Genomic DNA, 11,444 nt, shown 5'->3' with positions numbered 1-11,444 from the left:
GCTCGCGCACATGCGCACATGCGCCAAAGCGCCGCCGCCACCGCCCTCCTATAGCTGGCGCACGCGCGCTTGCTTCTCGCACGCGGACGGCCGTTGAAAGCGCGAGGCGCGGGGCGGGGCGGAGCCTGTATGCGGGCTGTGGCGGGGCGGAGGTGCTGAGCAGTCCTTGTGAAACTAGGTGGTACTGTACTGTAAAACCAAGTGGTACTGCACACCCACAGCAGGAGCCCGGGGGGCTACACAGAGCTTGAGCTCACCGTCGTTTGGCAGTGGTAACGACAGAGGAGATGGAGATGCAGAATGCTGCCTGAGAAACAGCTCTATGATTCCCGCCCTGCTGGGACACGGTGGGTTGGGAACCAGCAGCAGGAAAGCAGCGTTTGTACACACAGACTTCATGAAACTGAGGAGCAAGTTTCATTTTTTAATCGGGAACTGATTTCTGCAACAGTACATCTGCTAGAACGTGAGCGTATGTATTGCTGTGCCAACAAACTTAGCTACACAGAACTGGCCCCGTGCAGTAACACTGCTGCAGTCAGACAGTGACCAAACTGAATTCCTGCTTCTCACAGCCAGAATGTTGTCCAGAAGGCAAAGATGCACCAATATCTGTTTGAGCCCAGGGTACAGCAGGAACCTGGTATAACGAGACACGTGTGCAGAAGAAGGGTGGGAAGAATAAAAAAGTGATTTAATGGTACATGACATGAATGGAGAAACCTACAGTGTAAGAATATACTGCTAAAGAAGAATAGAAAGCAGAGACGCTCACCCCCCTCCAGCAAAGATGAAATCTAAGGAAATAAAGCAATTAAGGTAAATTTGTTAGAATATTTATAAGGAGTTAGTATAATTCACAGCAAACAGCCTGAGGCCTGGAGCCATTATTGCAAAATAGGCTTATCAGGTAATAGTTACAAACACAGAGCAAGAGTTAGCTTAAATCTAAGGAAGTATGAAGCTACTGGCATGAGAAATACAATAAAACAGGAAGGGGAAACAGCAAAAGGAAAACAGTATTTTATTCTCCCAACTCTTTTGTCACCGTTTAATTTTTTGTTTGTGGAGGTAACAGCCACAGAAGGTGATAAAATAGCATTATTTGGTGTTTCAGGACATTACATTTTCCTGTCTGCTCCTGGCTGCACACCAAATTTACCATTACTAGTGTACATACTGGGAACAGCTCATGCCCCTAGCATCACGGTTTTTAATAGTGTAGATCTGGTTGCAGGAATTCTGTACACAGTTTGTAAGGCTCTTGGTCAGGTATTTAGGGCTGAGTGGATAGAGATCTCATTCTGCTGGTGAACAGCTGGAATTATTCCAGACGGAGCTGGGCTCCGCTGAGCTCTGAAAACTGAGGCTGTGTGACAACCTTCCTTATCCTTCATCCGACCTGTAATATAAAAAGGGCCTCTATTACTTATCATGTCAAAAGGTTTAAAGTTAATGTTTTAACATTTCAATGTTTCATACAAAATACTGTCGAGCTTTTCTTAATATAACTTGGTTGCTGATAAAACTGCCTTCAAATTGCACAAATTGCCATTTGCAGGACACCACCCAGGTCAGCAGAGCTGTGCAATTTCCCATTTCTTACACGGGGTGGCACAACACGGCTGGAAATCTTTCTGGTGCTCCTGGGTAACCTAGAAAACAAGCAAACAAGGGGTCAGAGAGAACTACTCGGAGATGTTGAATAATTCTGTTTTTAAACATCAGACAGCTGCAAATATAAGCAGATTCTCACACGAAAGCTTTACCAAAGAGAGCAGGCTTCTAAGAATAATGCTCTGTCATGTTAATTTTGTCCTCTATGTGGGAAAAATCAACTGCTACACAACTTCAAGTCTGAAATAATTCACAATTAACCTGTATATAGAAAATAATAATCTAAAACTACTAAATACTGAAACATTCACATTTTCATGGTCATTTCATATTTTGCTCATTAGTAAAATGTCATCTATTAATTCTAAAATAAAAAAACAAACCCTATGTTACAAATGCTCTCTTTCAACTGATTCAAGCAACAGATCAGGAATGTTGGAATTTAAAAATATTTGTTTGAAAGTCTGTTTCTGTGAGTTTGGATTTGTATGTAACTCCTCCCAGCCATTTTCCCTGTAAAGTATAAAAATTTTTTTTCTCCAACCCTTTTTTTTTACTTTTGTCTTAGGCACCTGTGCTACACAATTACAAGAGCAACATATTATACAGTAATAATTCTCAGACGTGGACAGAAACAAAGTAGTGTACAATATGCTGATATTCCTTTGGTATTCCTGTAGGGTGCGTCATCATTGTATTTATAAAGCCATGTATACAATTGCAATCTGTTATCACACTGACGTAGCTAGCTAGTTGTGGTAGTTCTATCCTCTCTGTGTATCAAGGGAAAAAATACTGAGCAGAAAATGATCCTGTCCTCACCATGGTCCTCCAATACTGCAATACAGTTTATCCCAAACCTCCTTCAGCTACTTCAGATAGAACCCACTGTGCTCATTCTTCATAATCAGAATTGAACTTCCCATGTCTGCTGTTTTGCCCTTTCCTATGAACAAGTACCTTGTTGACTAGCAGCCAAGATAGAAACTGGATCTAGGTGAACATTCTGTGTTTGTAATTCAGCTAGGGAAGTACAACAATATAAAGAATGTGCACCTTTCATAACAGCCAAGCCAAACCCCAGACCATTTTGAAGATGTAACTATTATCTTTACTTAAATTGAATCTGTTCATCTGTGTGTGATTCAGGTTTTTTTAACATATTATTCATATCAAAGAGCATCATAGTTTGTTGGATACAAACATTAATACCACAGTGGGAGCGGATAATGGTTATGTTGTTCACAGAAGTCACTGATATTCTTTGTTAGTATTTAGATAAGCTTTCTGTATCTGCAAGTGGGCCATACCAGATACATTGCTATGCATACTGTATTTGCTAACTACCATGTCTTCAGAGAATAGTAATTCCAGGTTTCACCTCAGTAGAAAGTGACTTATAAACTACAGAAATAACGTGGAATAACGTGGAAGAATATAAGCAGTAAATCTCTTGCATCTGTCTTTTTGATAAAAATACCATTAAACAGTTCTAGTGCACCTCATAGTGTGCATGTGTGTGTGTATATATATATTATATATATGTATATATACACTTCAGTATATAGTTCAGTATAAGTGAAGGAAAATATGGCAGTCTCCTGTTAACTTACATTTTGCTATCTGTACTGGAACATCTCCCTATCTTAGGGGAAAAAAAGGAACTACAAACAGATACAGAAAACTTCTGTTTTCTGAGTTTATTTTTTGCATATGTATTTTTGGCCTGGTATACATTTTTATCTTACTGTGCCTTATAAAAATGTACTCTCTGCCATTTGCAGTACCAGTCTAATGTCTACCATCATAGTGTGTTAATAACACATTTTCTGTCATACTGTTTTCAGAACCCAGTATCAAATGTGGATGAGCCACACTAGCAAAACATTTTTGTATAACCAGAAATGTGCAGCTTCCTTAATTTAAAACTGTTGAGTTTTTCCTTTGCTTATCTGATAGTCAGGCTGTTATTCATACTTGCATGCAGTGTGAATTCAGTGACATTCGGTTAAGATTGTTTAGAGTTTCTGAAAGGAATTTGAGGTACCCCGTTACATGGACAGAAGATATCTTTGCTGGTTGAGCTTGAGGGGAAAACTGGGTACAATTATATATTCTTTCAATTATTCATGACTTGGGTCTGAAGTGAATGTGTATACATTTTTCACTTATTCACTTTATAAAATTCAAAACTAAGCCCAGAAGCAGTTTTATTCTTGGCAGCATGACAAGTTTCCTTTCCTCAGCAAACCAGTCAAAGGAATTGTTCCTCAGAGAGTTTGTCATCCCCACATATCCCAGAGAGTCGAGAGGGTAGCTGGCATTCATTACACCCCCATCACACACAGGCTTGCGCGCTCTCTTTCCCTCTTCCCCCCACCTCCCTCTCTGACTTGTGACAACAAGCGCGTCTCGGAGGACTGGGTTTATATCCAGCATGTGGTTTCATTGGTGTATCTGATTTGCAGTTCATTAATCTAGAAAGCATTGCACAATTTTGGTAAGGCCAGTGTATCAATGCATGTTCTGCTTATTCTCCTTCCTATCCCCAGTGCAACACACAGCTTTAAGAGAGGGAATTGGCTCTGTTTTGGAGAACAACTAGAACAAGAGTGGCTCAGGAGCCAAAACTGATGTAAACATACATTAGGAAATTGTTTTGATCTGGCCTATCAGGCTGCTGGCAATGCACCGTGCTTTCTTGGGAGATATGCAAATCTGTGGGACACAACTTGACATGATTAAGGCAATGCATACAGAGGAGGTTATTGCCCTTCAGCAAAAGAATGATGTCAAGAAGCAATGATTCTTTATGTTCTTGGCAGTGCAAGTAGGATCATGAAATTAGGGTCCTCTTGCAGATTCATTATAATTTAGGTGCGGTGGTTTTTAGTTTTTTAGTTTTCACTCTTGCTTTTTTAATTTTTTTCCCCTTCAGAATGTTTTTCTCCAGCTCTTAAGATTGTAGTACTATTTGCTGTTTGTCTTGCAGGGGCACCAAAGGACACCAGTTAATTTGTAGTCTTTAAGTCTTTATCTGGACTTATTATGTTAGTGTGTTGAGTCTCAAGACAAAAAAAGAAAAAAAGTTAATTCTGCAGGAAGGCATCGACTTCTCCTATTTACTCACAGCACTGGAGTTCTTCACTTTGAAATTTAGTTGACAGAGATGGTGATACTCCTTGTTGACAGACATGCTCAAAAGCCATCTACATGTCTGAGTGGAGTCAGATTCATTTTGTTCCGGGGTTAATGAGGAATTACTGATCACTGCCTGGGAATTTGTGGGTAAGACTGCTGAACTTAAGGTGAAAGACTCCATATCCTATTACTACTCCCCTGAGCTAGCCTAGCAAATAGCTAACTGTAATATCTTAATTAACCATGTGTTAGCATCGCCCTTATTCTCCCTTGCAAGCTGTACATATTGCTAATTGCATTAAGTTGGTACACAAGAGCACAGACGTTAGTGCTGCAGTGGGGCAGTTAGGAGTCAAGTTAGAGTCCAACTAGCACCCTTTAATTTAATGCAAACATAATAGGGAAAACAGCAGTGTCATCTGATGGAGAACAGAGCCCTTCCAACCTCTTGGACATAACAGACATAATAGATGAAGGAAACCATTTTCTTTTTTGCCTGTTGTGTGAAAAGACTAGCAGGAAGAGCACAGTGTGTGGCTCTGGAAGCTGTCATCTTTCATAGGCCTACTGTGGACAACTACATAGAGACACATGTTCTGTGGCTTTGAGTGCTCATGAGCCTTGCTGTGCTGGCTGCACGGTGAGAGGAAAGAGGCCGCATAGTTGGAGCGTGTTGCATTCTGGCTGCAGCTGGCATATGATTCATCAGGGACGTGTACCATCTGGTGCAGATAAGGGTCTATTCCGTTACAATGCCTTTACCAGAAACAGGGACCTGGAAGAATATCACAAAGCTATGATTAGTTTGCTAGTGCAAATTTCACACACACAGAGGCTGGCAAGACAAAATCACATGCTGCAGTCTGTCCAACATACACCAAATACACATGTACTTGATTTTCTGCAGGTGGTATAGACTTGAAAAAATATTCTAGGTTGTCGTTTTTTTGTGTGTGCTTTGTTGCTGTTGTGCTGTTTTGTTTGCTTTTGTGTTGTTGTTAGTTGTTTTTTTAAGTTTAACGAAGTCTAGTCCCAAAGTCATTTTTAGAGCTAAAGGGCTCCCAGTGTGTTTTTTTGCCCACTCATCATCATCAGTAATTTCTCTGAAATTTACTACCCCGGTACCAGTCATGTTTTCTCTAAATTCCCCTTTGGTTCTCTTTTGCTTTCTTTTTGCTTTTTTTTGGTGTTAGAGACAATTTTTTGATGTAATTCACATCTAAGCTTTCTGTGTCAGCCCATGGCCCATTCTTTCTAAGCTTTTATTCAGTGAGAATACTTAAGATTTTATCCTGTCCATTAACTTTAATATTCATATAGTTTTTGAAGATTATATCATTTTTGCAATTAGTGTCAAATTAATCTATAATGGAAGGTAGGTAATGGCAGAGATGGAGGACCTTAGATTTTGACAGATATCCTCACTGCATTTAATGCGTTGTATAATATCTCCTTGAATGACCAAAACCTTAGCTTGCTGACACCCCCCTTCTCCTCCCTGAACTCAGGCTTGTGCTCATGTAGAAACAGTATACTTGATCATAGGAAAAACTCTGAGAAAAAATTCAGAGAGAAAGCGTGTTGTTAGCCCTCATCATATTATAAACCTTTATTGCCAATTTCAGGCCTTAGCTCTGGCAGGTTGCTGGTGAACCTCTTTGGGTCATAACACAGAAAGTCTACCACAAATACATATATATGTATGTATGTATGGTTTCATAGAGAGATGAAAAAGAAGCCAAATTATTTGGTTAGGCAGTATGAATCAAGGAATAGTAATGTCAGACAGGCAGGCTAGTGGAAAGGAGGCTGAGGTGGGAAGAACAGTCATCTCAGGATCACTTCCAGATCAACAACAGCTGGGTTTAAGCATACCTCATTATCTGAGGACTTTGTCATTTAGACTGATGAAAATAAAAAGAAGCAGACACAATGTGACTTATATTATACTCATTTGTGTGTTTGGCTATAAGCACATCTGTCTCCAAAATACTTCAAGGTACAAAATTCTGTGTAGACCTGCAGCTCCAAACTACTGACTTTTTTGGATGCTTAATCTTGTTTATTCTTGGCTTCAGTGGATCCTGAGACATTTTTTTTACATGACAATTTTTGGTATGTCTATATATATATATATGTATGTATGTATGTATATATTCTTTTTTAAATAAGCATGAGCAGGGCTATCATTCATTTATTCTGGCATTATGTGCCATCACTAACATTAACTGATTGGTAATCCAAAGCTTCTTAGTGCGCATGATCTGACCCTCCTGACTTCAGTGACAATTTTATTTAAGTATCAGTTCTAATGCTTTTTGCTGGGATGAAGTTATTTTCTTTTTCTTTTCTTTTAATTAATTTATTTATTTCTCTATTTTCTGTATGAGTTTTCTTTGTGTGCTCTGCGAAGGTATCAAAATGATGAGAGAAGATTTTCAAAGCCATAGGTCACACATATCCTGTTAATCTAGGAAAATTCTCACGGAATGCTAATAGAGCTGGTGACAAAAAGCAAACAAATAAATAAATAGAAGCCTCAAATTCCTTCAAAAAGGTAATAACAACTAAACATGGAAACTGTGAGAGTCTAAAATTAAACATAAAGATATACATAGGTAAAATGAAAGAATAGAAGGCATTACAGTGGAAGCAACGCAGGCGAAGAGGATTTTACCTTTTTGCATGTATAAAGGCATGTATTCATGGTGCATCGGGCTGTTGCTCCACTGGCTGCTGAAGCTACCATGCCTAGCTGCACTTTTTTTGGCACAGCGCGCCATGCTCTGGTGCAGGCTACAGAACAAGCTGCCTGTTTGTTTTCTACTGCAATTTACAGCCTGTTTTACCAGCACAGTTTGAAAGCTGTGGCAATTTGAATTAAATGATTACATTATTAAGTTAATGAGTAAAAGCTCCTTTTGTTGGCTCCACTATGGAAGGCCTAACAGAACAAGTGGGCCTGATGACCACTTCTGAATTGGAGACAATGAATCAATGCCTTCAGCTTGTTTTTAAAATTAAGATTGAAATACAGAAAATCTGTGCAAGTTCTAGTTTGCTCTTTGCATCACTTTGGCCAAGGAAAATCAGTATGGAAGATGTGATTTCTTGTTATCTCTGTTCATTTAGTAAACTTGTAGCCTGTAAGTTCTTCTGTGTAAGGATGATGTTAAGCTGCTGTTGTTTAGTAGAGTGTGATCAAGGCTTTATCTGGAGCTGCTTAATGTTACTATAACTGAAATCAGCAATACCAAATGATTGATTCAGGGCTCGTGTAAATTCAGTGTTCACATGTGATCAGCTGTAGGCCGCGTACGAACCTCACATAACAGAAATATTCTCAAGTCACTGAAACTTCCAAGAATTTGCCCTATAATATTTTAAGCCTTAACAGTTTATTTAATGGTGAGTGGAATGCATGAGCCCTTCAGTGATTAGCAAGATCTTTGAGAACTCCCTCAAGTCTCCCTCAAATACTACTCTCTTTTAATATTTACACGTAGATGCTTCCAGAAACTTAACTTGACATTTGTGATTATCAGCTTTGTTCTCTGTCATACTGTGGATCTCAAGTTCAGTAGAATTAGGAGAGTAAAGAAATGGAAATGCATGAACAGCATTTTGCAGCTAAGTGGTCACATATGAAATTAAATCAATTCTATTTATTGGCCAGAAGACTGGGAAATAGATCTGCCTGAAAACAGAAAATTAAAGTCACTTGCATCACTGTTATTCACCCGAGGTAAGCGAAAACCAGCACAGCTCTGGCTAGAGCTGGCATTTGTGAGATACATGCTCAAATAAAATACGAAGTGCACTTCAAGCATGGCAGTGTTGGGGCATGGTAGGCACCAGGAGAAAATCAAAGGCAGCGTGATGTTTCTTTTTGTGTCCCACAGTTGTTAAATAACACCCCACGCATACTAAAGAATTGATTAAATGAGAGTCTTCTGCAATGAAACAATCTAGCACACTGCCCTCAGTGTCCAGATTAACAAATCGTTGAAGTAGCTATTACTAAAAATGACTCATCAAGATTAAAAAAGGATAATGTATTCAGAGCTGTTGTCAAGTCCCTATTTAATGTTACTTTTTGTATTTGCTGTGATAAGCACTAAAATTTGCACACTCCTTGATAAATCGTTGTTCAGCAATGCTTTGAGGGTCCAGTAAATGGTTTGAAATTGCCACGGTGTAATAAATGGTTATTTGATAATGAATGAAATTGTTTGAAAATACTGTTAAAATGTCGAGTTTTAACATACAGAACATTACTCAAAAGGAGTGCAAACATGGAAACCACAGTGACACTATAAATATACTGCAACAAATGCATTTATTTGTACAGGGCAAATAGTAGGTGCTGTATGCAAACCAGCATAAATTGATATATGAACTTAATTTCAGTCTGTAAAAGTAATTGCATTGGTTTAACTTATTTAACTCTCCTTACAATACTATTTATAGCAGAGCAAGAAAGTAAAGAAATAAATGATGATAAATAGATAAAATACATAGGAAATGGGAATTGTTTTCCTGTTTAATTATGCTGTCACATAAAATTATCACAGAAATGCACTATGCCGACAGGAAGAATACATTAAAACTCCATTATGCAGTGCTAGAGTTGGCTAGCTTTTATTGCTATTTATTCCATGAATAGCTTTTCATCTTTTCAACTAGCATGAAAAGTTAAACTGTAAAAAAAGTAGTGGTGCAAAAAGGACAGCGTGGCTGTGCCAGTTGACGGTTAGCCTGTAGCACAAAGGCATGATACCTTGCTTTTCAAGCACAAATCTGACTGCATAATAAAATCAGAAGGAAAAAAAAAAGCCACTCAGAATACATAATTTTCATTCCTATTTTTCTTCTCAGACAACTCTAATTGGAGATTTTTTGCATGGGTGTAGTTTCTATATAGCACTTAAATATTGTGGTGATGGGACGCTATTACAATTGCAGTAAGAGCAGAACCAACAAGCAAGCAAAACATTATAAGAGCATGTGGGTTTTTCCAAGCTAGATTTTTTGTTGTTTCAATCTGAAGCTCATCTGATTACTCATTTTCATGATGAACAGCATTAATGTGCGCAGCGTTTTTCATCCTCCCTTCTATATCTTGAGCTGGATGCTGAATGACAACTTCATCTGAAGCAGAAAGGTGCAGTTATTTATCTGCAGGGGACTTGAGTTGTATCTATTTTTTTTTTTTAAGACAGTTAAACCCTTTTTTTTGCTTGAAAATGGGTATCTGCTCAGATCACAAGTAAACATTATAATGCTAAAATTAGTGCTCATAATATGGCTGCATTATTTTGGTCACTCAACTATATCACAGACCTTGTTATCTTTTTAAATTTGCAATTTCCAAAGCTGTGTGGCTAAGTAGGAGTTGGTGCTTTCATTAATTTAAAAAACTTTAAATACTACTCTTGAGGGTTCCAATAACATCTGGAAAATATGATTCTTCAGAGACTCCTAAATTAGAGACATCTAGATTTCATTCATTTTTAAAATATTATTTTTAAACATACTTTACAAATCTTTCTCATTGGATTGATGGGATTTGATCAATGAGGATAAGCAATAGTCTGAGCAGAAAGGAAATACCTCGAATGCTAGCTACCTGCAAAGAGAATCCTATTAGCAAACTGAAATCCCAAAAGAGAAGGCAAGCTTTCTATGTAAGATGAGTAGTTGTTAAAGACTTTCCTAGTCTTCATCATACTCACACAGAATAAATTAACAGACTCGCTCCATAACTTTATTCCTCCCATCTAAAATTATGTATATGCTATAAAAATGATTTTTTTAAGCTGTCTGTTGCTAGAAGAAGGACTGTGACTAAACTAAGCTATCATTAAACTTTGTTAGGGATCATTTATTTTACTCCAAAATTGCTTGTTATTTACAGTTCTTTAAAAAATTGATTGTGGAATGCATTCAAGTTTCAGCAAAGTTTTAATACTGTTAAAGTGCTTTCTAACAGTGGAAGCAGAGGATATTTTGGCTTACAAGAATTGATTTATAACCTCTCTACTACATAAGCATTTCAAAAGGACAAAAACTGAAAGCATTATCTGAATGTCCATGCGAATCAGAGACAAGCATCTTAGTTATTCTTGTTATTTGCTGAGGTTAAGCCATACTACCTTAGGTGACACACCTACAATCTTTTTAGGGAACTACTGACTTTAAAAATCCTAAACTCAGATGTGCAATTGAAACTAAGCTCTAATTTTACATATGTATTGTGTCTAAATAATAGTGAAAGTTAGTTCTCCAATACTCCTAGAAATCCATCTCAAAGTACCTGGAGAACTGCAGACAAAACACAGCAGACAGACCTCATTAAAGTTACCGGCAATCAGCTGCTACGACGTTTAATTATTGGAGTTCAGACACTGTCATTATGAAGGTAAGAAAACCCATGTAACAGATATAGATACTCCTAACGAACATCTATTTTAATTCTCACACTTTATAAATTCTGTTATAATTTTTGCTTGGAGAGTAATCAGCGGCTTTAAACTAATCCCAAATGAAGCTTTAGAAGAATCAAATCTCATCATTTCCAGCCAGAACAAAGAGCGTGGAACTTGGTTCTTATAGCGTTAAATTGGAAGCGCTCTTGGATATTTCCACTGTAAGCACTTAGGCTATAGTAAAGGTAGTGACCAAAA

General features: G+C 38.0%; 1 long non-coding RNA gene across 1 annotated transcript; it reads left to right on the top strand.

The window, feature by feature from the left end:
* The first annotated feature begins 36 nt into the window (after positions 1–36).
* LOC109369605 lies at positions 37–11,444 on the top strand. Its single transcript, XR_002118866.1, has 2 exons — positions 37–819; positions 11,057–11,444. It is a non-coding gene; the product is annotated as an uncharacterized LOC109369605 (long non-coding RNA).

The sequence above is a fragment of the Meleagris gallopavo genome, chromosome 12, assembly GCF_000146605.3.
Source record: "Meleagris gallopavo isolate NT-WF06-2002-E0010 breed Aviagen turkey brand Nicholas breeding stock chromosome 12, Turkey_5.1, whole genome shotgun sequence".
NCBI lineage: Eukaryota > Metazoa > Chordata > Aves > Galliformes > Phasianidae > Meleagris > Meleagris gallopavo.
This window is presented reverse-complemented; position numbering and strand designations above follow the sequence as displayed.